The sequence below is a fragment of the Lemur catta genome, chromosome 22 (genome assembly GCF_020740605.2).
Source record: "Lemur catta isolate mLemCat1 chromosome 22, mLemCat1.pri, whole genome shotgun sequence".
Classification (NCBI taxonomy): domain Eukaryota; kingdom Metazoa; phylum Chordata; class Mammalia; order Primates; family Lemuridae; genus Lemur; species Lemur catta.
In genome coordinates this window covers 25,074,017-25,100,351 of record NC_059149.1, presented here as the reverse complement: position 1 = coordinate 25,100,351, position 26,335 = coordinate 25,074,017, and the positions used below count along the sequence as shown (strand labels likewise).

The 26,335-nt window shown below is 38.3% G+C and overlaps 1 long non-coding RNA gene across 2 annotated transcripts; it reads right to left on the bottom strand.

Annotated features, from left to right (window-relative positions):
* LOC123626644 lies at positions 1–25,627 on the bottom strand. 2 transcript variants are annotated; one of them, XR_006730951.1, is made up of 5 exons: positions 25,259–25,627; positions 24,877–25,125; positions 21,647–21,748; positions 2,238–2,318; positions 1–254 (listed from the first exon to the last, which is right to left on the bottom strand). It is a non-coding gene; the product is annotated as an uncharacterized LOC123626644 (long non-coding RNA). The 2 variants fall into 2 exon arrangements; XR_006730950.1 differs by lacking the exons at positions 24,877–25,125; positions 25,259–25,627 and having other exon boundaries at positions 21,647–22,001.
* Positions 25,628–26,335: the final 708 nt, after the last annotated feature.

Here is a 26,335-nt window from a genome sequence, read left to right as displayed (position 1 = left end):
TCTGGAAGCCAGAAGTCCAAAGTCAAGGTGTCAGCAGGGCCAGGCTCCCTCTGAAGGCTCTGGGGGAGAATCCTTCCTCGCCTCGTCCAACTTCTGGTGGCTCCAAGAGCTTGTTCCTTGGTTTATGGCCACATAACTCCATGGCCTTCTCCTCCGTGTGTTCTCCCTTCCTCTTGCTTTATAAGGTCACTTGTCATTGTATTTAGGGCCCACACTTTCCAGGGATGAACTCTTCTTGAGATCCTTCATTGCATCTGCAAAGACCATTTTTCCAAATCAGGTCACATTTATAGGTTCTGGTGGGCATATCTTTTGAGGGACTACCATACACTCCACAATACCAGGTATGTAAAGACAGGATGTAGAAATCTGAGCTTGCTTGTCCTACATTTCTGATGTATCTTAATGATTTAAAGCCCCTTAGAGATGACTGCCTGTTTGAAGCTTCCCGGCTGGCCCTGTCCCAAATCTGACTCTGGGCTAGGGAGAGGAGGGCAGAAGTCAAGCACTGATTAAGAAAGAGACATCTGCAGGAAGAGCTTCCATAACATTAATAGTATTATGGACATTCCTCTACCAAAACCCCACTGCTCCATGAAACCAGACTTACTAATACAACAACTCCCTCCATTATCCTCCCCGGACAAAGCTACTACACTGTTTAGACCCAAACGTTCACCTTTCCCACACCTGCTCCTAAGTATCGACCAAAGGACTGACTTACCTCATATTAAATTCATGACCGCCACCAACAAATTGGCACTAAACACTCATCAGCAGCCCTACCTCATCTTCCTAATAAGTCTTCCCTCCACTCTGGGACAACTATTTCCTATCCGCTCATCTGTCCTGAAGAATCCAACTCTCAACACTGGTAACTGATGATATCACACCACACTTCACAGATTAAAAAAGAAAGAAAAAACACCCATCCTCAAATTTATAACGAGCTGACATCCATACCCACAATCTCTGTGTTCCCTCTTGTTACAAATGCACTACTCCTCTTCCTATTGGCCACCACTCCTCTTGGACAGTTTCTCATCACCCTTTCTGCAGGGTCTCCCTTCTCTCTGTCACCAGCTCTTCCTCCGTGGGTCACTCCCACTGGTACCCAAGTACACTCTAATAACCCCAGTATCTCACGAACAAATTCTCCCCTGCTCTCAAAGTCCCCTCTAGTTGGTGCCTTTTTCTCCGACCCCTTTTTTGGGCAATTCTTGTTCATTTTTCAACTCATTTTCTTTGGATTTAATTTCCCCTTCACTCTATGGATACTACCCAAGTGCAAACAGTCTCAAACCCCTTCCTGTTGTCAATTTCATTGATCACCTCAACGTCCTTATCTTCCACAACTTTTATTTGAACAATTTCCCTGTGCTTTGTAGATTTCTGCACATTAGTTGAGAGTTTTATTTTCTTTATTTTATCAGTGAGTTCCTTTTTTATTTTTATTACAGCCAGTCCATGCAGACATAAAATTCTGCAGCCAATCTACCTACCTCAGTTTTCCACTTGGGGGGACTGATCAATTTTATATATATATATATGTATTTATGTATATGTGTGTATGTGTATATATAAATAGATGTATATTTATTTTAGTATCAGCATTTATATATTCCTCTAAGTCTATATATCATACAAAATGGTCACTAAGTTTCTAAAATTTACCAGAATGACGAATAATTATCTCAAAAAATTGGCAGGACCTTTGTTTTCTGTAAAGGTGATTGAAGCATGACTTTTTGTGCAAATTAGATTGTTATTTCTTTGGAGCAAAAAGGTCTCAATATATTTCTAAGAATGCACATTTGTTGAGCCCTTAATAGTTTTCAATTAAATTTCATATTCATCATTTTATTTAGATTTGATCCTTACAATAGCCCTGTAAGATGATGGTATTTATCCACTTTTCACGTACAGAAAGAATGGCCACCATAGAGTCTGTATGACTCACCTAACTCCCAGCTGGTACTCCAACCCAAGGCCAGCACTCCAGTGGCCTCAACCTTGGGTGTACCTTAGAATCACCTGGGGAGCTTTGAAAACTCTTAATGTCAGGATACACTCCACACCAATTAAATCAGAATCTCTGGGGTTGAGACCAGATCCTCAGTATTTAAAAAAAAATGCCCCAGGTAATTTTAATGTGTAGCAATGTTTGAGAACCAGTGCATTAACCCATTCTTTCTGGAACACTGTCACATTTCAGATTCAACTCCCTCCTCTCTCACCTTTAAAAAGGGTGTTTACTGCACTTTATAGTGGAAGATGAACCTCTTGGGATGAAGTTTCTTGCAAACACAGTTGTTAGCCTTTTATAAGAAAAAAAAAGAATGAAAGAATAACACTCAGTTTAGATATATAATTCTCTACCAAGCCTCTGATGAAAGTTTCCACATGTATATTAACTGGAAAATAAAAGATGTCAAAAAGGTGTGCAGTGGGATTGGGTGAGAATTATCAAAACATTTGAACCTATCTCACAGATTTCCATATATCATAAGGATATTCATATGCAAATTTGCCTTTAGATATTATATGGATATCATCTTAATCTTTCTAAAGGAATTACAAATATGGCTCTGATACTATGACTTAACCTGTTTCTTCTTAGTAGCTGGAGATTACATTAGGATGGTTTGAAGAGAAACCTAAGTATCTAAAAGCTTGTCCTAGGAATGTACCCTACATACGTAAGGTCTGAGCTGCTGGTTGTAAAAGAATTTTTACATTTCTCTGCTTGGCTCTGAAGCCTGACTTGGAAAGTAGCAATTATTCTGCTGTGACAATGAAATGGCTCTGCTCCTAAGCATGCACCGGGGAGAAGCAATGTTGGTAAAATGTAAGCCAGTAGCACACTGCAGTTTTTCAACTATTAAGAGAGTATTTTCCTTACAAAGTTGGGCCACAAATAAAAATTAAGTAAAAGAAATATTTCTGAGTTTTGAATTGCTTTTAGTTACAGCTTTAGAGTTTTTCTTTCGTCTCCAAAATGGATCACTTGCTAAAGAAAGTATAAAGAATATAATGTCAAAATTCAACTTATAAGAAGAAAAATGGTAATAATTCTGCATCCTTATCTCAAGCTGATTTTCACCGTATCTATAACTTGTATAAATTCTTATACACAGATTGATATACACTACTTTTCAAAAAAAGGAAAACATGAAATATAGTCATGAATACATCCAAACTGATTACTTATTTATTGGATGTAGAAAACAACACACTATGTTATTAATATTTAAGAACACAGGTTGGACACAGCAGCCTAAAATCTTCTCTTGTTTCATCAAGTGGAAACATCAAAATAAAACCTTGTTTTTGTAAGCCATGACAGTGTTTTCTCAATTTCCAGTGCAGGAATAAGTAATTGCATTTCAATCTACCTATTAGCATGCATTCCATTCCCAAACCAAAAACAACTCAGTCATTTCTAACTTATTTGTCAACAAATTGCCCTGTCTTTACACAGTTAATATAAAATAAATCAAATTGTACTAACCCTCATTAATGAAAAGAAGGTTTCATTTTTAATAGGACAGTTATTAAAATTATAACTTAAAAAGGCTTTCCAGATCCAGAAGAGGCTGCCATCAGCTGAGCAACATGCGGCTGAGAAATGAAGGGAGATGAGGTCAGAGAACTACCTATTTCCCCAGCTTTCTTGGAGACCCACAGAAAATTCCAGACTGCTTGAGGCAGTGCTATCAAATACCAAATTCACCTAGTCATGGAGTATTCATTCAACAAATATTTTGAGTACCTGTCATGTTCCAGAAACAATGCTTGCAAGTGGTCCCTGCCCTCATGAAGTGTAAATTTAGTAGGGGGAGGGGAGCAAGGGGAAAAGCAACAAATTAAGTAACTACAGATTATTCAAAATTCCAGTAAAGAGATGTTTTCAGCCTGATTCAGAAGAGGACATTTAAGCTGAGCCCCATAGGGCAGGAAGCCAGGACCAGACAGGGAAACCTTTAGCATCAGTAGCGCTAAGGGAGGATAAACTCCCAAGATTCACGGAACTGAAGGAGGCCCCGTGACTGGAGCTTCAGAAGCCGCGGGTGGGCAGAGGGGGGAGCAGCCAAAATAGGGTTAGGATGGTAAGAAACAGCCCATGTGGAGTCATGGTGAGAGGTTTTGATTTTTATATATATCATAAAATGGAAAAAATAAAGTGTTTTAAGCAAGTGACTAACATGATTCAATTTACATTTAAAAAATATCAATCTAGACAGTTTTGCTTTCGATACAGAGGAGTGAGCTCCTAACAAACCATCCTCTTGCAAAGAATGGTATAAATTCTGGTCAAAATGGAAAAGGCATTGAGTCTCTAGAGACTGAACAAAGGCTGGCTGACTCTGGGCCCCACCACCTGCCTGAACTTATTTCATTTTTGTTTGGTTGCCCACCCCCACCCCACCCCACCCCCCCCACCACCTTGCTCATTCTTCTCCAGCCACACCAAGCTCAGTCCAGACACTTCCCGCCCTGCCCACCCAGAGTCCTCTTCACCCGACATGGGCTTGGCTAGCTCATGTCCTTTGCATGCCTGCACAAAGGCTTTTCCTGACCATCAAATATAAACAACTTGTCTCCACGCACCCCCACTGGAACGTAAGCTGCATCAGAGCGGGGACATCCCCGGTACCTAGAACAGCACCTGGAACAAGGAGATGGAGAAAAGTACAGAGAATGAATGACGCACGTAAGTATTCTGAAGGGCGAGAAGGATCTCACTGGGTAATCTGGTAACAGAAGGGTTTTCTGGACATCAAGATGCCCAAGAGCAAAGGAAGGCTGGCTGCTCGAGGGCAGCACGCACATGGGATGCTCAGCCACTGAGCTCACTGGACAGGCCGGAACGTGTGCCATGTTAGCATGAACCGTGGATCCCTGGGGGAACCAGCTGGCGGAAGCCTTGCGATTTTCTCGTGCACGTGCTCTAGAGGAGGCCATTAAGACTCAAAACCTGCAATGACTCATCGAATTCACATAGCAACTAGGCAAGAAAAGGAATTTTCTGATTCCTGGTCCAAATCTCTTCACATACACCCATATCCTCCAGCCTACTGGCTACGGGCTGAATAATGTCCTCCCAAGATTTATATGTTGACACCCTGACTCCCAATGTGGCTGTATCTGGAAATGGGGCCTTCGAGAAGGTCACTGAGGTTAAATGAGTAAGGGTAGGGCCCTGATACAATGATAGGACTGGTGTCCTTAGGAGAGACCCCAGAAAGCACTTTCTCTCTCTCTCTCTCTGCCACGTAAGGACACGGTGAGAGGGCATCATCTATAAGCCAGGATAAGAGGCTTCACCAGGAACCAAACCTGACTGTAACCTTGATCTTGGACTTCCCAGCCTCCAAAACTGCGAGATTTAAATGTCTTCTGCGTAAGCTGCCCAGCCTGTGATCTGTTGTTACTTTACAGCAGCCCAGCCGACCCTCCCTTCACACTGCCGCTTGTAAACAGGAGTCAAACTGCTCATCTGCGCGGCCAGGTGGGTAAATCAATCTCTAAGAGGGAAATAAGGAATAACTGGAAAATGGGCTATAAATGATGTCTTTCCTGTGGCTAACCATCTTTAGTCGGCTAACCTTCTCAGACACAACCTTCACAGCTGACTTGTTCAACTAATTCAATGGCTTAGATTTGACTTTTATAACAGCTCTCAGGACCATATCTACGTGAACACTTCAGAAGAGATTTAAACAGTATTCTGCTGTTGCATTGTGCTTTGAGCACAAGCTGGCTATGAAGGTGGGGGCGGCAGGCGCAGACAGGGAAAAATGGGCTGTTATTCTCATTTTCAGTCTCTCGGCTTCCCTGGGTAGTTCACCCAGTAAGAAAGCAATGAAGCATGGATTTCACTTGTAATGCTACAGACCCAGGCATATTAACCCAATTATTTTATTAAATGAATTACAGAAAATTTCTCCTATCTGGTACTCTAATATTACCTTTTTTCTTCCTGAAACTGAAGAAGAAAAAACTGGAGACGCAATTCTTATTTTAGAAGAATCTCTGCCAGCAAAAATATTGATGTTTAAAGCCTGGAGTTGGGGGTTAGGAGGCGGGGGAGAGTGCATTAGAATTCAATTCAATTCCACCAGTGTTTATAAAATGTAAATGATATGCAAAGCACTGGTTAGGCTGTGGGAAGTACAAGGAAACCTAAGTCCAGCTCTCTGCGTCTACTTGGAGATGTGTACAAGACACACAGAAAATATTCAGAAACAATGTGCAGACCAGCCAAGACGATGGCGTGTGTGCGAACATTGCATTGCTCCTCCCCAATTCCTAATTAAATAACTGTAAAGATTATGAAAAGAAGAAACAATCAGTATCCAGTGTTGCAGTTCAAGGAAAGATCACACACACCCCTACACACACACACACACACACACACACACACACACACACACACATTCCAGAAGCATCACTCATGAAATCATTTAGGAATAGTGAAGTGAGAGGGAATGCATGAAAAGAAAGAAGGATCTACTACCGTGCTGTCTGCCCAGAGGGTAAGTGGAAGGGAATCCAGCAAACCTGCACTAAAATCCTATAATGCAAGGGAGGAAACGTGGGGTGCTAATGAGCCTGGGGGTCACTGTGGAGGGAGCTGGGTGTGGGTGGTGAAACATTTCCACTCTGCTACACCTGTGGGAAGTTCTCCCCAGCAGAGCTGCATGGAAGGGGCACATCAGGGAAGAAACTGCCTCCGTGAGGGCTCACTCCCTGCCGAGAGGCCCTACAGCCCCAGCTCTGGCTTCCAGAGGCTGCACAGTGATCGAGAAGTCCAGCCCTACAGCGAAGTAAACCACAGCAAAGCCCAGCTGCCCCGTCACCCTCCAACTGGATGACTGAAGGGTTCAGAAAGAGACTTGAACCATCCGTTCTTAAATAAAAACCCCATCAAATCCTAACTCTATATGCCAAGCCTGGACCTCCTTCCTTCAGGGGGAATAAACAGAACGCCACTGAAACCACCACATTTAATAGCAAGGGGAGCAAATGTCATCTTCTGAAATCTACAGTTATTTTCAGAAACAGAGGCATTTTAAAAGAAATTGTGTAATCTCTGTTTTCAGTTTTAAAAGGGCACTGCAGATATGAAATTATGGCAGGTATTTATAAAAAATGAAACTATTTGAGACCAGGAAAGAAAACTGTGATGAAAACTACGATTTCTGAATTTAAAGATTAAATGTGGTATTGAATACTAAGTAGATACTACAGAAGATCTAATCAGTGAAGTAGAAGATAAACTTGAGAAATCCTTTAAGTACACAGAAGAAATGAGAAAAATGAATAGGATGTAAGATAAGAAACATGAAAAACAAGGATATGCAAAATATATTTAATAGTAGTCCAAGAGTAAAGAGTAGACTAGACCAATAATAATGATGTTTTTTAAAACTATGGAAGAAAAATTCTCTAAACCAAAGTAAGACCTAAGTCTGCAGATGAAACGGGCCTATATGCCACAAAGTCAAGGTCAAAGACATTGTAGCAGAGTTTTTAAAAATTTAAGGCCAAATAAAATGTCCAAAAGGCATCCAGACAGGAAAAACAATGACCTTCAAAGGAGTGAAGATCAGGATGACATCAAACTTCCTTGTGACATTAAACACTGCAAGACAATAGAACAACATCCACAGAGTTTTGATATAAAACATGGCTCCAGAATTCTGCACACATCTAAGTGTATACGTAAGAATAGCAGAAAGACACTTTTAGATCTGCAGGGGATCCAGAAGGATGTAATCCACATACTAAACTAGAATACATTAAATTCATAAATGGGAATAAAATAGTATCAAAGTATACAGGAAGGCATGAAACCCATCATGTACAGATTAAGTTAAATTATAAAAATCACTACAGATATAAGGACATTTTTAAAGAGATGACTCCTAATATAAAGGTAATAATATAGGTCTAAAAATACTATACTACATAAATCAAACTTGAGAAGGAGAATGAAGAACAGTACAGGCAGTGGTGACAAATGGCTTATCTCAGTTTCCTCCTCTGTGAAATGGGGATGGTAACATCTACCTCTTAGGGTTACTCAGATGATTAAATTAGATAAAATATGTCAAAACTTTAGCAGTGCGAATATTCCAGTAAGAAGCAACTCCAAATACCCAGTGGCTTAAAACAGCAAAAGCTGATTTCTTACACTTGAAGTCCATCAAGGATTGACCGAAGGGTGAGTCCCAGATAATCTTCCACGGGCACTCGGGCTGATAAAGTCTGCTATCTGGAGCTTCACCTGCCACTGTGGCAGTGGGAAGGAACTTAGCAAGTCACACATCTGATCTTAAAGTTCCTTTCTAAAGTGTCTCATGGCTATGCCTAACTTCAAGGCACAGGAAAGTGCCATCATATCACATGTGTGAAAAAAGAGGAACCAGAAATGTAGGTAAATAGCACAAGTAACTGTCACAAATGCCAGTTACAGTGGCTGGCACCTAGAGGTTTTCCACGATAGATGTATGTATAGAAGTACAAACATTTTTACATGTAAGATGCATTAAAATGAGAATGAAATCTTACCATCTTAACGGCAATGACTTTAGATGATCAGATTAGTGATAGTCATTTTTTGCTTCTATATTTGTTCAGCTTTATACAATGTGGCTATGTTACTTTTTAAAATAAAGATAAATGAATAACAGTAATATTTATTGGTGTTTATGCTTAGCTATTTTCATCAAGTTTTTAAAGGAGAAATCAGATTTAAAAATCATTGCTTCCCTCTCTGTTGACCACAACTCTGGGTGATAAAGAAAAAGATATACAAATTGCAGAAGAACAAAGAAGGATGTAAGCAGGTGGCCTACGTATAGCTTGGCATTAAAGATTCAAATGCTCAATTCATAGCAAATGCCAAAATATGGGAGTTACAAACCATAGTGCAAATGTAGCAGTGTCATAAGACACCACTAATGAGAACGCTGTATAATGGGTAGCCTCATTCCAAATTGTTTGATCAAAGTTGAATGTCCCCCCCAAAATCTCATCTTACTCGTGTTCAATAAAATAAAAATCATTATAATCTTTGGTTAAAATATCCTCAGGAAGAATATTAAAAATTGTAGACCTTGTAAAGGGAAAAGGCAGCTGAATACTTTTAAGAATTCCCCTAAGACTAAAGAGAATCTGAGCTTGTATCTAATAAAATAGAAACTCCTTTAAATGGTATTGCAGATTTAATGCCCTCCATTAAATTTCTCCTCATTCAGCAAGGAAAACATTTTCTTTCTGTCTCCATGTGCAGTAATCAACCACGTACCCCCATGCCCCAGTCTGAATCCCTGATGAATTCTGACCCCAGAATCTGGCGACGGGAGTTTGTTGCTTTGAGTCACAGTTATCTGAGCCAGAGATGTCAGTTTTGGTCTGTTTCTTACTGAGAACAGGGATATTGGAAAGGGGACTTGGAGCTAAATGGTGGTTATAAACCAGTCCAATACAGCATAATATTGCACCTCTGCTAAGGAAGAGGATGCAGACTAATAGCTTATTTGTCATCAAAATTTTATTTTCTTCCATAAGCTAATGTGATAGAAAAAAAAGGTGGAGGAGATTAATTTTCATTAAAAGAGAATTTTAAGGCATAACAACCAGATGAAATGTGTGGACCTTAACTGGTTCAAACAAACCAAGGTAGAAAATGTTTGGGGTACAACTGGAGAAATTTGATTACAGACTGGGTGTTAGGCAATGTCAAAGAATTATTATTAATTTTATTAGTGGTGATATCATGGTTATATAGGTAATGTTCTTATTTTTAGAGGTACCTCCTGAAGTATTGAAGGGTAAATGTCAAGATATCCATACTTTAAAAAAAAAATTAAACAAAAAATAGGTATAACAAATGTAGCTAAAATGTTAGTAGTTATTGAATTCAGGTGATGGGTGATCAGGGGATTATTATAACATTTTGTCTATTTTTCTCTATGCTTAAATTTTTATTATAAAAATTCTCATTAAAATTAAATTTTAATATTTCACTTAAATTATGTATTTAAAATATTTATTAAATATTTTAAATATTAAATATTTAAATATTTTTTAATTTTTTAAATGCTTAATATTTTATTATAAAAGTTTTAAATATTCCAGCAGTAGAAACAACTGAAAGTGTGAGAATACATCAATAATATCGGAGACGTTTAGGACTGGGAAGGATATCAGAGAACTTTAATGTTAGCACCCTCGCTTTAGAGATGTGGAAATCGTTGCCTCAAGTGATTGGCAAGTCACCAAAGGCTACGTAATTGGTTGGTGACAGAACCCAAAGGAGAAACCAGGTCTGACTCCTGGGTACAACTGCATTCTGATTCCTAGTTTTTGTCCTGCCCACAGGTGGCTTCTACACCAACAACACAACCTCATCTGCTCCGTCTGTTGTGGCTTCAGGCACTGTCACCACAGGTGTCCCCGCCACTGCAGTGGCATGACAGGAGCTTCAGTCACACCACGCCTATGTCCAATCCCACCTCAGATGCCGCCACCAGAAATTCAGCCAGGAATCAAAGCCGGTATAGCTCCTTCTTCTTTCCACACTGGAGCTGCTTCCACTGTTGACTACTTAGTGTCTACCAGAGTAAAGGAAACGTTCTGCATCATTTGTAACCAAGCAGATTTCCTCCAAAAATGCTTTCGTCCCAGGAGATACATTGCTTGAGCTATATTTGCACTTCTCTAATATAATGATTCTGCTTTTTTAAAAGGATATGAATCTTGGAAATGTATTAGCAATGAACAGGAGAAAGAAATCACATGGATTAAATGTGTGGTGTTTTCTCAGCAGGAAGGCCCTGCAAGCATTTAGGCAGGTTATAAAATTACAACGTGCCTAAAATTGCAAAAATGAAATTGGTTACACAGTGGATATTGATAAGAAAATGTTAAATTATAAATTCAATTCTCATTTCTCACTTTAGATTTAAATATGACCTTCTTCCCTTCCTTTTTTTAAAATTTAATCTCTGGGATATGCTACTATTTTATTTATTTATGCGTTCATTTACTACATATATTTAAGGTATGCAACATAATGTTTTGCTATACATATACATAGTGAAATGGTTACTAGTCAAGAAAATTAACATCTCCATCATCTCACATAGTTATCTTTTTTGTGTGTGGTAACTATGCAAATTTCCAGTATACAATACAATATTATAAGCTGTAGTCCTCATGCTGTACGTTAGCTCTCTAGGCTTATGTATCCTATATAACTGCAACTTTGTACCCTTTAACCTCCATCTCCCCATCACGTTTTTACAGACAGAGTTGCTGAAGGTAGGTGATACAGTGAGAGATCTCCTCAGACTGCTTTGCATGAACCAAAGTTTTCATGGGTCTAAAAGGAGAATGACTATTTTCATTTGAATTTGGCCTGGCATCAACACGTCTTGCTTCTCTGGTTTTGATACCACTGCTTCCACTGCCAGTTTCTCATAACTCATCTGGAAGCCTGGGACAACTCAAAATGTCCTTATAGCCAAAGTAACTCCAGAGCGTGAGAGAATAGTTCTGTGAGCACCAGGTGGCACCACCCGGGGACCGGAGGCCAGTGCAGATTGAAGCCAACACTCCTTTTGGAATCTTTGAGTATAGAGGGAAGTAAGTTGCGAGGGGGAGGTTTGTTTTTGGTGTTAAAGATTATTTTGCTCCAGGGTAAAATAGAAGCTGTGACATCTGAAAGTGGGTGGGAAAAACTGGCATGTGAAAAAGCGGAGAGGCACTCTGTGACGGCAGCGGATGAAGGTCACATTTGCATGTGATTCAAAGCACTGAGGACAGAGCCACCCCAGGTAGCTGTCATGTAGCAAGATGTGTCCATGCACCAATGCCTCAGGGACTTCCCCCTGCCAAATCCACCCACTTTCCCATACCTGCTTTGACTGCTAGATCTGGGCTGTCACTGGGTCCCTTGTAACTCTCTCAGGCAGACACAGCAAACAGATTTAAGTGCTGGTGGTACCTGTCTGAATTGTCACCAGCCAGTGGTGGGATTCCTAGCTCAACACTTAATTGGCTTAAGTGGTTTTTGGTGTTGGTGTCACTTGCCATTTACTTGTAGAACTTTCTTAGGTGGAAGGAAGAGGCCTGCCTGGTAGACAGTAAACATTCCTAGTAAATGTTTATAGAATTAGCCAGACCTCCACTGACCAGTCTGATAAAGAGCTACTCTAAACCTAACTTTAGCAGGAAAAGAACTATAGGTGGTGTCAAGATCCAGCCATACTCAATGGCAAAAACACATTCATATCTTTCCATTAAGTTTCTGCTCAATAGTATACTGTGTCGATGTAATTACTTACATTTTCACCTCCCTTGTCAGCCATGAAATCCTTTAGGGCAGGTATATTGCCTCATTCATCTTCATAGTCCTGGCATGTGGCACAGTGCCTCCACAAAGTAGGGTTTCAATAAAAGTCAGCTAAAAGGCTATCTTTAGCAACCATCACCCTACATTAAATCTTTTAAATGATAGGTATAGTAGACGAATGCAATATGTCAAATAGAAGGACACCTATTCACCTTGTTAGGTCTGGTGCAGGGTAAAAAGGTGGCAAGAAGTGGCTGGAGGTAGAGAGCAAGAACCAAATTGTAGCCAGGAACTAAACTGCAGCTGGGAACTGTTTCCTGGTGGGAACATACACGGTAAAGAGTTCCTAATAACTTTTAACTGACTTAAAGCTCATTACCATCTAATTAACATAGCATGGGTGGGGCATTGTGACAGATTCTGGGAAAGATGCATGCATAGAAAAGGAAACTATTATATAACCTACGCTGTTACATAACCTGTCACGTGATTCTTTATATAGCACCAACCTGTCAATCACACCCAAAGGTGGGAAACAGCAACCAATCCTGCCAGGGGAAAGGCAGGACAAGCTAGTGGGCTTATAAAAGGCACCATGTGTTCAGCTTCCAGAGTCTTTGTCCACTCATGGGGACTAATCTGCAATGTATTTTCCCTTAGTGTAGCTTCCTTTACTTTCATTCTTTCTTTTATGTGATAAACTGTTTGTATTAAGTTGCTCTGTGCTTGTGATCACTCCATCATGGGCTGGACCGGGTACCAGTACTCATTCTTGACACTGGGAACTGGGGACCAGGAAACATCCACTCAGATGAACCTAACAACCTCCCCCACCCTCTTTACGTTCTCTCAGACGATTGCTGTGAATGACAATATGAGAATGGAAAATACCTGGTTTTGTGCTCACTATTGAAAAATATCCTTAGGCTACCTCGCTATAGGGTTCTACACCAAACAGAACGTTACTGGAAAAATTAGAAATACAGAGTGGCTTCACAATTGCTCTCACGTGCACAAGGCCAAAGGGCGCACAAAACTAAACGCACTGCCAACCTGGCCCTGCAGGCAGGAGCCCCATGGAGGCCAAGCCTAGAACCCGCTACCCTTTCCTGCTCAGGTTCAGTTCCCCAGCTTCAGAAACTACATAGGTCAGGTCCTAGGCACTGCCTGCAAGTGAGGTATCCCACATTCAGAGGTGCGCTGGAAACAGTTCAGACAACCCTCCCACTAAAGACCGCAGCCTGTGGGAGCCTTTGCCAGCAGAGCAGCTGCCTCTTCCTGTGCCTGGTACCTGCACTGCTAGGAAACAGGGCTCCGCAAAATTTGTCTGTAAATGACCCATTCATATTATTAAATATTTTAAGTTTTGTGGGTCACGTACGTCTCAGGTGTGTATTCTTCTTTGTTTGTTTGCTTTTTGTTTGTTTTTACAAACCTTAAAAACACAGAAAACATGCTTAGCTGGAGGATTCGTCTACAAAAAGTTAGGCTGGAGGGCTGGATTTGACCAACAGAGTCTGGTTTACCACCTTCTTAGCATTATTCTTTTACTTCGGCGATACTTCCAACCCAACTATAAGTTCATTTTATTTTGGACATTTTCCTATTGCCAAGAGTTAATGACCCAGGCTTCTGCCTCTAAGTCATTGTTTGATTTGGGCCAGATCATTTGCTTCAGTTACCTAATCTTAAAAGTGTAGGTCAGGCCAGGTGTGGTGGGTGGCTCACACCTGTGATCCTAGCACTTTGGGAGGCCAAGGCAGGATTGCTTGATGACAGGAGTTCGAGACCTCATCTCTACAAAAAATATTTTAATAGAAAAATTACCCAGGCATGGTGGCATGTGCCTGTAATCCCAGCTACTCGGGAGGCTGAGGCAGGAGGATCGCTTGAGCCCCGGAGTTTGAGGTTGCTGTGAGCTACAATGACACCATTGCACTCTAGTCAGGGTGACAGAGTGAGACTCTGTCTCAAAACAAATAAACAAAAAAGTGTGAGTCATAAATAAGTATTTTATAGTGTTGTTCAAAAACTCCAATGAGATAATGTATGTGAAAGTTTTTTATAAACTGTAAACTCTACTTACATGTTAGCAACAATTATTGTTAACGTTGTCAATTTCCTAGGAAACATAATTACTCTGATGACATTATGGTTTAGTTTATATATATATATAGTTCCAATGTAAGAGTGTGGGAAAATCCCAAAGAAATATTGGTTTGAACCATATATTGTTAGTAAGCATCCAACTTTTCTTGGAAGCTATTATTTTGTTTGTGTGGGAAACTACTTACAAGGAAAAAACTGTGGTTTTCTAATTTTCCACATTCAGAGGATAAAACCCACAAAAGAAAACAATTATTTTTGTAAAAATATTTGTAGAAGTCAGTTTTCAAATGCCAAAGATTTTGTCTTCCTAAAATTAAAATGACTGAAGACTCATTTCTTCAGAAAAAGAGAAATTGAGATTTTGCTAAAAATTAATATACTTTAGTAAAAAAGGAAATGTACATTTAACTAAATGCTGTTGGCTGGTTGTGACCACAGCGTTTTCTTGTCTAATACATTTAGGGATTGAACAGGTGTTAATTGTCACAAAACTTTGGCAACAATCAAGACAGAAAAATGAATTTTTATTCTTCCCATGAGACTCCCAAGGTGTTTCTCAGACAAGATCAGGTATGTTTAAGGCAGTGTGGCTCTTAAGGTATGTCTCCAAAAACAGTTCATTAAGAACATCAACAAATTGTGGTAAATGATCATAACAAATGTGTTCATTTCCAAAATGTGTATTACAAGCCATCTCCAATTCTCTAGCTTACTTTAATCTTTAACATTCAACATCAGACCATATCTTTCTTTTAAAAACCTTGAAAGTGTTGACATTTAAGTCTCCCAGTTCCTTTAGTTTCTGTATCTTCAACCTAATCCTGCCCTGAAAACACGAGCATTTCCCAACACTTTGGCACAGTCCCTTGACAATAAAATCACTAATGTTTATGACATTATCCATAATAGTTAAGTACTGGACATAGTCAAATGCCCAATAAGAGTAGAAAAGGTAAATAACTATTGGTTTATTCCTACACAGAAACACTGTATAACAATGACATTAAATGATCTACATGATTTATAGAAAACATCATGATTAAATTTCACAAATATGATCTTGAACTAAAGAAGCCAGACATGATCAAATATATGCTGTATGACTTACATAAAGTTCAAAAAAAGGCATAAGTATAAAATTAGACATCAAGATAGTGTATACCTATAAAGAAGAGTATGATTGGCTGTGAAGAAGGCTTCTAGAGCTTTGGCAATGTTCTTGTTCACAACCTGGACAACTGTGATAATCCATCAAGTTGTACATTTGCAGTTGCAATAAGCAAGACAGAAATTAGAAAATATGTTGACAAAGCAATTATAAAATATGTAGGTAAATTTAATTATAGCTACTAATAGTTAATTTTCATTTTTAAAAGGAGGAATTAAATTCAAATCAGCAATAATAAGGAATTGGGAAGTGTAGTTCAGTGGGTACTTAATGCAGGCCACAGTAAGTGGTTTTACGATAAGGAAAAGAAATATAGCATTTTTTTTTTCTTTGAGACAGAGTCTCACTCTGTCACCTGGGCTAGAGTGCTGTGGCAACAACCTAGCTCACAGCAACCTCAAACTCCTGGGCTCAAGTGATCCTCTTGCCTCAGCCTCCAGAGGAGCTGGGACTACAGACGCAAACCACCATGCCCTGCTAATATTTACTATTTTTAGTAGAGATGGGGGGTTTCACTTTTGCTCAGGCTGGTCTCAAACTCCTGAGCTCAAGCGATCCTCCCACCTCGGCCTCCCAGAGTGCTAGGATTACAGGTGTGAGCCACCCAGCCTGGCCTAGCATAGTTTTTTTTAGCTTTTGCTTGAAAATCATGGATTTATGTATGAATGATAAAAATTTAACAACTGTGAACAAAATAGATATAAAAATATACAATTTGTCAAGCAAAATTAGATGAAGGGAAGAACACAGAATAACTTTATCAATACAATGGAAAGGAGAAAAGTGGGAGGCAGATCAAAGAAAAGAGACGATAGAAAACAAAACAGTATGATTGAAAGAAATCCAATTTTGAAATTAGAAATAAAAAATCCAAACCTATCAGTAATCATAATGCATGTGGAGAGATGAACTTACCTAAGTACAGAAACTATCAAATTACATTTAGAAAAAAGTAAAGAAAACTTATGATATCTATTTAGAACATTGCTGTAACAAAATAACTCAGAAAGTTGAAAATAAAGGGCTAGAAAGACATAAACTAGAAATACTCTGTCTAAAAAAAAAGAGGTGGTGTAGCAATATTAATATCAGACCAAATAAAATTCCAAGCAAAGATTTTTAGGAGGAAAAGTAAAGAGACATCATATTATGATATGTCAGGGACTTTTTCTTGGTCACCCACTCAGCAGGATGAATAGCATGAAATGAATAATCATGAATTGAAATGCATCTGGATCCATCAACATATATAGTGTAATAGCCTCCAGAATTAGAAGAAGAAAATGTTACATCAGCAATCAATGTGGAAGACATTAAGTCACGTCTATCACAAACTAACAGACCAAGCAGACCTAAAATTAGTAAGAGTAAATAAAATTTTCATAACAAAATTAATGTGTTTGATCAAATAGTAGTATAGGGGTCCCTGCACTCAACAAATAGAGAATATGCATGTTTTTCAAGCACATATGAAACATTTAAAAAACTGGCCAAATGCTAGATTACAAAGTAAGTCTTAAGAATTTTTAAAAGTCAGCATCACATAGATGATTTTCCTATATATTTATGCAATTAAATTACATTTTGACATTATAATAATTTAAAAATAGATACTAAAAAATACAGTACTAATTGATTAATTGCTAAAGAAGAAAAACATATTGGAATGTGTGAAATGTTTAGAATGGAATGACTGTGGAAACATTACATATCAAATCAAGCATTGTGGGGTATCAAATGGAATTCAATTATCTTATTGTTATAACTGCATTTGATTTGCAAAGAAAGTTTAAAAATAAATAAATAAAATATCTAACTGCTAAAGTCCAACCAAAGTGCCAGGAAAATATATTAACCTAAGACTAAAGTTCAAAGAGGAAAAACACGAAAGAAATAAGCATAAATTAATGGAAGAGAAAGCATAGTAACACATTATGATCCCAATGTGATTAAATTTGAAATTGAAGTTAGAAGATAGATTCATTTAAAGAGGCAAAACCAACACTAATGGAATCTAAAAAGCCAATGTTAAGAAGCTAATTGATCAAAACTACGAAACTTTTAGAAAAAAGTGGAGAAAAAAAATCTTTGGGATGTAGGGCTAGACAGAATTTTTGACACCAAAAGTATGATCCATCAAAGAAAAAAATTGATAGATTGATCTCATCAATATTAAGAATGTTTGCTCTCATTAAGAGGATGAAAAGGCAAGCTAAAAACTGGGAGAAATTATTTGCAAATCACATATCCAACAAAGGACTAATATCTAGAATACATAATAAAAACTCTCCAAGCTCACCAAGGGAAAATAAAAATCCAAACAGAAAATGGGCAAAAGACATGAACAGATGTTACACTGAAGGGAATATACAGTTGGAAAATAGGCACATAAAATGATGTGAGCATCACTATCCATTAAGGAAATGCAAATTAAAACCACAATAAGACATCACTACACATCTATCAAAATGACTAAAATTTTCTAAAAAGGCGAGTGGGGTGAGAATGTGGTGAGAATGTGGAGAAATCAGGTTGCTTATAATATTGCTGATGGTCATATAAAAAGATACAGAAAAATAGTTTGGCATTTTCTTTTAAAACTATACATGTGCATTGCATACAATATCCTCGTTGTAATATTGTACTATGGTTTTGTAAGATGTCACTAATGGGGAAACTGGTAAAGAGTACACAGGATCTCTCTTTAGTATTTCTTATAACTGCATTTAATCTACAATTATCTGAAAACAAAAAATCAATGAAATAGCAGTGGTGGACATCAGCAAGGTGGCAGAATAAGAGGTCCCAGGCTTTACTCCTCACTCCAGTGAAGTCCAACTAGCAACTATCCACAGATAAGAACACCTTGTGAAAACCCCAAAACTTGGGAGTGAAACTAAGACACACAAATGTACCACAGAACCAAATAAAAACTGCATTAGATAAAATGGCTTCTTTCTTCTGGGTAGATACCCAGTAGCCGGATTGCTGGATTGAGTGGTAGGTCTTTTAGTCCTTTGAGGAATCTCCATACTGTTTTCCAATGAGGTTGTAAACTTTGCAGTCTCACCAATGAATGTTTATTGCAGCACAATCCACAATTGCAAAGATGTGGAAACAACAAGTGCCCATCAATACATGAGTGGATTAACAAAATGTGGTATATGTATACCATGGAGTACTACTCAGCCATAAGAAACAATGGTGATCTAGCACCTCTTGTACTATCTTGGATAGAGCTGGAACCCATTCTACTAAGCAAAGTATCACAAGAATGGAAAAACAAGCACCACATGTACTGACCATCAAATTGGTATTAATTGATCAACACTTAAGTGCACATATAATAACATTCATTGGGTGTCAGGCAGATGGGAGTAGGGGGATGGGTATAGACATACCTAATGCAAAATGTTTTTTATCTCTTGCTGCTTTCACAATTTTTTCTTTGTCTTTGATTTTTGGTAATTTGATTAATATGTATCTTGCTGTGTTTCTTTTATCATCCTGAAGTATTGAATAATAATGCAGTTTAATTTATTAATTCTTTCCTTTTTGGTTTTTTTTTTTTCTTAGAGATGGGATCTTGCTATGTTGCCCAGGCTGGTCTTGAACTCCTGGCCTCAAGCAATTCTCCTGACAACCTTCAGAGTAGCTGGGGGATTATAGGTACAAGCCACTGCATCTGGCTATTGTATCAATTTTTTTCACAAGTTCTATTTTTTGTGTCATATTTTATTTTTTCATTTTTTGTGTAACTCTCTTTTTGTTCTATTTCAAAAAATTTAGGGAGTACAAGTGCTTTTTGTTACATGGGTGAATTGTATCACGTTGAAGTCAGGGCTTTCAGGGTACCCATTGCCAGAATAGTATACATTGCACTCAATAGGTAGATTTGTATCCCTCACCACTCTCCCACCCTCCCCTTTCTTAGTCTCCAATGTTTTGTGTCATATTTTAAAAACATTTCCCTAATCCAAATTATCCAAAGTACAAACACCATCCGTAGGACTTTCACTAACTTTTCTCCAGCTAAACTCTTTTCAGTGTACAATCTGTTTTTTGCCCTCATCCTGACCAATATAGGAAGTGATAAACTATCTTGCCATGAAATTTAATCAAAATCAATAGTCATTTTGGACATTTTAGTGCCTCAAATATTGATACATTATAATCACTGCCTTGATTGTCCATCTTACTATTTCTGCCGTAGACCACTGGTAACTACAGAATTTCTGTATATAGAAACTGAGAGGTGGAAATCTGGGTGGAAAGGAAGGCTAGCGGTCTTGCCTTGAAGTTGACCTTATATAGCAATTACATTTTTTTTAACTTAGATGTTATGTTTTTGGCAGAGCCACAGCTAGAAGGCTCATGGAGATCAATCCCTGTATGTTAGTTTAAATTAGTGTTTAATTTACTTCATTAAAAAATTTACTCTCTTTTTTCATATTTAGAAGCTCACTTGTCACTGAAAATGTCAAACAGTTGCTCAAGATCTTCAGATCTCAAGGCTCTGCTTCCCCAAGTTTTTCTCAGCTGACGATCTAACAGTCCTTTCCAAGGATTTCCCAGTTATCATTGGTACTCCTAATAAAATCAGATTAACCTGACTTCTGATGTTTTTTTTTCCTATAGGCTTAATTCCTCATTAATTATACTCACTTAATTGCTACCAGGGAGTAGAAAAAATGATAAAGGTGGTTTCAGAAAATGAAAAAAAAAAAGAACAGTAAAAAAATGCTTTGTTTTGCTTTTTCTGGTGCTAGACAGAGAAACAAAACCATTTTATCAATTTATGTCCCATGTCGTCTTCTAGAAAGTAAAGAAACTGGCAGTTAAATTAACAAGATTGGATAAAAACTACATATTGATCCAGAACTCAAGCTCATCCTTCAATAAAAGAGAGTAAACACTCTCACTTTAGGCTCTTAAAATAATAGTGTATTATCTGCTGAACTGCAGCCAGAGGAAATTAAGGGACCAGTTCTTATCAATACTCACTCTACAAGGTTTTCATTTGAGAAGGACTTTTAAAAGGACTTTAAAATTGATGGGGATTCACATCTTCTTCCTGTGGGTTAATTTCAGTCTTATAAGTTCTAAGTGTGAAAGAAAAATTCTCTGAGCAGAGAGAAGTAAGGAAGCCCCTGTAAGTTCTTTCATGAGATCGACCATCCTGATCATAGAGAAAAATCACTGATAAGTAAACTTCTATAAAATATGCACAAAATACGGGCATATAAGGTTTATAGTTTTCCAGATAAAAATAAATATGATGCCATTTACTGATTATGGGAGAACTTCTGTGGACAGCCTCTCTCTTTATATTAATATATATGTTAATTTTGCTCCTTCAAGAAGCATATACTTAGACATGATTAGTCATATAAGAGATTTACTAGGGAAATGCTTGTGAAAGAAAAAAAGGGAGGGAGCTAGGGAAGGCAGGGAGAGTCCCCAGGCTGCAATCCTAGCTGGATCCCTATGAAGGAGGATTGGGGAGGGAAAGCGTCAGACTGTTGCAGTTACAAGAAAGTGTCAGCACACTTGACACAGTCACTCATTCAAGATATCCCATGTGTTGCAGTAACGAGCCTGCATTAGAACATTGCCATGCTTAGTCCTTGGTTGAGAACAGCCTATAGGAAGTGTGGCATGAGTATAGGAGTGCATTCAGGAAGGCAAAATCTGAGACAACCTAAGTCAATTATGCTCCTGCTGCAGGAAATCAAGTGCATATTTTAGGGCCATCATAGTATATAAGGAGTTCTTACAAATCAGTAAGTCAAAAGGCGAAAACACCAATATAAAAATGTGTAATGGACGTTATGCCAAAATGTCTATTGGCTAATTAGAACCATTTTTCCCCTTCTATGTTCTTCTCTGCATTGCAAAGTCTGAAAGGATCTCTGCCGTCAGAGTTCTGGGTCACAGTTCACCAGTGTGAGGAATTTCTGTGAGATGTTGGAAAGTGCAAGAGAAGCAGAAGCATGGCTCACCTGTAACAGTGTTATGCAGGGGTGAAGGCTTCAGTCGACAGCAGAGGTGAGGTGGTGTCAGGAGCTGCTGGGTGTCCTGCAGATCATTGGTGCTTCAGGCAGCTGAAATCACTGAAGTCATCAGCATGGTTTCTGGAAACACCTGCACTTCTAATTTCCTGAAAGCTATTAGCACCTTTCCCTGATCTATTTCCCAATATTTTCTAACCATTTCATAAGCCTCTAATTCCCTGTATTAAATGACTTCCTGCTTGAAATACCTACAGCAGTTTCTGACCAAACCCTGGCTAATAGAAACATGAACAAACAAACAAAAGACTAAATGGAAATGCCAAATAAATGTGGGGAAAGTACACTCAGAATTAAAGAACAAAATTTTTAAAAATGAGATATTATTTTTTATTTTTCAAATCAGCTAAGGTTTATTTTATTTATGTATATTTGTTTATTTTTCTGGTTTATTATAAATATCTTATAATATAAATATTATAAAATTGGAAAGATACAACCTCTCCCCCCGCAAAAAAAATAACAGATTCTGTTATACACTTACTGTTGGGAATTTATGTTTTACATTTACATTTTTAAAACCTTCCTAGAAGGCAACATGTATTATAACCTCTTAAATGTTCACAATCTTTGATTTTCTAATTTCAGCTATAGAAATTAATCTTAAGAAAAAAGTAGATTACAATGCTATACGTGAGAGTATTTATCACAATACAAGTTATAACCAAAAATTTTTTAAAAGCTTAAATATCCAAATACTTAAATTTACCATGACATATACTGTCTTAGTCTGTTCAGGTTGTTAAAACAAAATACCTTAGCCCAGGTAATTTATAAACAATAGAAATTTATTGCCCATAGTTCTGAGGCTGGAAAGTGCAAGATCAATGTGTCAGCAGATTTGCTGTCTGGTAAGGGACCATTTCTCATAGATGGTGACTTCTATGTATCCTCACGTGGCAGAAGGGCAAAGAGACTCCTTATTTTATAAGGGTATTAATCGCATTCATGAAGGCAAAGCCTTAATGATCTAATCAGCTCCCAAAGGCTCCACCTGTTAATACCATTACCCTGGGAGTTAGGTTTCGACATATGCATTTTGTAGGGCGGCCGAGGCGGGTGGGAATGAGGAAGAGACACAAACATTCAGACCATACCATATACATAGAATTGCTGTGCAGCTGTTATAAATTATGTTTTGGTACAAATTTAACATATGAGAATGAGTTCATGAAATAATACGTGGAAAAGTAATATAACTGTAGATACAGTATAAGTACAGTATTGTGTATAATGTATACAATGTATAATATATAAATTATCTACATATGCACACATAAACACATTTATATAACATATTTCCTATGTGTGTACATACACACATATTTCTAGGTAAATAATTTGCACACATTGGCAAAAAATAAGAAAATGTGACAAATATTTAACAGTGGCTACTTCTCCAATGGTAGGATTATAGATAATTTTTATTTTCATACATTTCTGACTTTTTCAAATGTGCTATTATGAGCATATATTTTATAATCAAATACAGGTCAATTCTGAAATAAAAAAAATTTTAATTTTTCCATAACAACCTATCAGCAAGTGAAGACATAAGGTAAAAAATGTTTCTGCACTTGGTATAGATATTGATTTAGGTCTTTTACTTCCTATTTCAGATGATATTGGACAAAGATATTGAGAGAATTTCTTTAATATGCCTCGACTCACATTTGTTATGCAGGAACAAAATTTTGTTGTTTTAAAGGAATAACTTACTGATCAAGTAAAGGCTGACTGGACCCCATCTTCCCACCATGATAGTCCCACGCTATAGGGATGGGATGACAAGACTCTCAAGACTTGGAGCAAGTTATTTTCTCAGGGCAATGAGAATGTGGATAAATGATGCCAAAGACAGAATTATTATCCCATCAAAGACTTTCCTCAGCAGTGTCTGTGTGCTGTGCAGTTTTCTCAGCTCGATAAAGGATTAGAACACAATGCTTGTTTGGAGAATTGTGACTTCATACTGCATCAATATCTTTTTCAGCAGTGTTTTTCATTTTCTCCCCTCTTTGCCTTTTTAATCTTTGGGAGAATTAGTTGAAAAGCCAGGTCTTTTGGGTAGATGCTAACATTAAACCCTCTACTCTGACATCTGGAATCATAAATCCCAGCAAACAGCTCCTAATGCCATTGGGTATTGTTTTCTAAGAGAATGATAGATTCTTTTTTTAAAAAAAAACCTCAAAGCCTCCCACACTTGCTGACTTTCTCACTAGTCACTAAGAGTCCTGCCAGTCAAGGCATCAGTGTATGTTGATTGCTCAGCTCTGCTTCTCCAATCAGACTCGTTCCTCCTGCATTGCTGAACACACACACACACACACACACACACACACACACACACACACACACACACACACACACCGCTCTACAATGGGGCTACTGCTGATTCACTTTCCTCACTTTTGTATACCAATCTCAATCCTGCTTATCCTGCAAGCCCTAAATCAAATGATATCATCCCATGAGTCTTCCCAGAACCTCTCTTTAGCAGCTTTCCCAATTTCCATCATTCCTGAAGTCTACAGAGAAGGAATCTTACATCCAGGCAAGAGGGGCCCCTGCCTTGGGTTTCTGGCTTTAGAGAACCCAGCTTGGTTCTGGTCATGGTCCCTTTGGTCATGGTCTTTCCTTTCAGGCAATGAGTCCCAGGACTACTGTGATATGCCTGCCTAGAGCCTGTGCCCTTCCTTCCAGACTATGCTCTGGGGCCCAGAATGGTTCCCTTGCCACAATGGCCACACAATCACTTTCAGGGCCTTTACACCTCTTACTGGACCCATCCTCTCTGGGCAGGCAACATCACAAGTGTGTGCACCCCAAGGCCAAGGAGGCAGCTGTCTGGATGTATGGGCTGAGGTGGGTGTTCACATATATCTGCATGGCCCCCCAAGACATAGGACAAGGGAGGAAGTGAGAAGACAAGGAGAAGCAGTCAAGAGCCAGGCCAGCTCTCCCAACTCTGCCATGTTGGACCACTCTCATTACACCATTGGGCCCAAGCGTAATGCCTGGGTCATTTAGCACATTCTCCAGCTGAATTTACCAGTGCTAATGGACCACTCTGGGTTAGAAGTATATTCCACTTTGAAGTAACACCCAAAATGAACAGAAGGGGGAAAAGTTAATAAGATTAATAATAAAATACTTACCAAGCATGATGAGTTGCATTTTTGAAAAATCTAATTTCATTCAAAAATTCCATTTCACTCAAACCTTTGTGGAGTTTCATCATCTCCCTTTAAAAACTAGGAAACCAAGGCTCAGGAAAGCTGAGTTTTGTCACGGTCTCATAGTAGAGTAGGAACAGCATCTTTGTGACTCTACAGTCTACTTTCTCATCACTCCAATGACCCATGTGTCTAACTCAGACACCCTCTGGGATATCCATGTCAATCATCCTTTAAAGAGAAACCAACAGATGAATAGCTTCCCATTTGTGAGTCAATGGTTAGCGACTTAAATATTGCTTCTGAGAGTTAGTTTTGCAAAGATTGATGTTCACAGACTGAAAAGCAGATTTGAAAGACCTACCTGGTAGCAGCACGAAGAGCTGCTCTTCCCAGTCTTGCCATTGGCTGGTTAGTTATTGGAAGTAGGTTGGGGTGGGGAGGATGGACTATATGTATTCTTGATTGTTGGAACACAGAAACTGGGGTTTACCTTTGTAAATTGTGACCTTGCAGAAATGAACAATTTTCAGTTGCTTCTCTTGCAGATAACACGACTTCCCTTATCTACCATGGAACAGATCTTAATGAAGAACTTGCATTCATGGCACAAGGTTAATGAATATGAAACTAAGCAATGTATATCCCTCTGACAGACAGGATTTTTGCAGAAAAGACATTATACACATATTCGCTGATAAGGCATAAGACTGGCAGGGAATTTTAGTCATGATTCTTCCACCTGGAGGAGACAGAATCCCAGAGACAGCAAGAGACTTAGTTATCAGTGAGAGCTGTCTATTATTCAACCAGTATGCTCCTCCTGTGGCACAAAATTCAGTTTATGAATGAGCAAGCCATTGGTGTACATGTTTTCAAAGTAATATTAAAGACAAATCAAATGTGTGGATATTATCCCTACAAATGTGGGGGGAGGGGATTTTGCATACAAAAGAGAAGGAAATCTAAACATTAGGTCTTCAATGACTTAGGGCCCTCTGACCCTCCATGGGCATTCCTCTGAGGCATTTTAAGATTCATTGCTATGAAAGAGCCCAAACATAATCTCATGTGGAAAAGGTAATAATATTAATGAATTTTTGTTCAGGGGAGGGAATTTAAGTGCATACCACTGCTCAAAGTTATCTCTTGGTTACTGGGCTTAAGGGAACCTAGTAAATACTTTAAGAACATTCAGTATTGTCTGAATCACAAAAGATGAAAGAAGATGACTTAGGAGGTGGGAATCAGAGTGGGGAAAATTTTTTTCTATTCCCAATATTCTGAAACACATATGGCTTTATTTAATCATAAGATAAACAGAGCATGGAATTTACCAGAAAATAAGACTGGCAGTGCCAGCATTTCATACTACAACTATTAATGAATCAAAGAGAATTAAAGAGAAGTAACATTCCTTAAAGGATACACTTTCTTATAA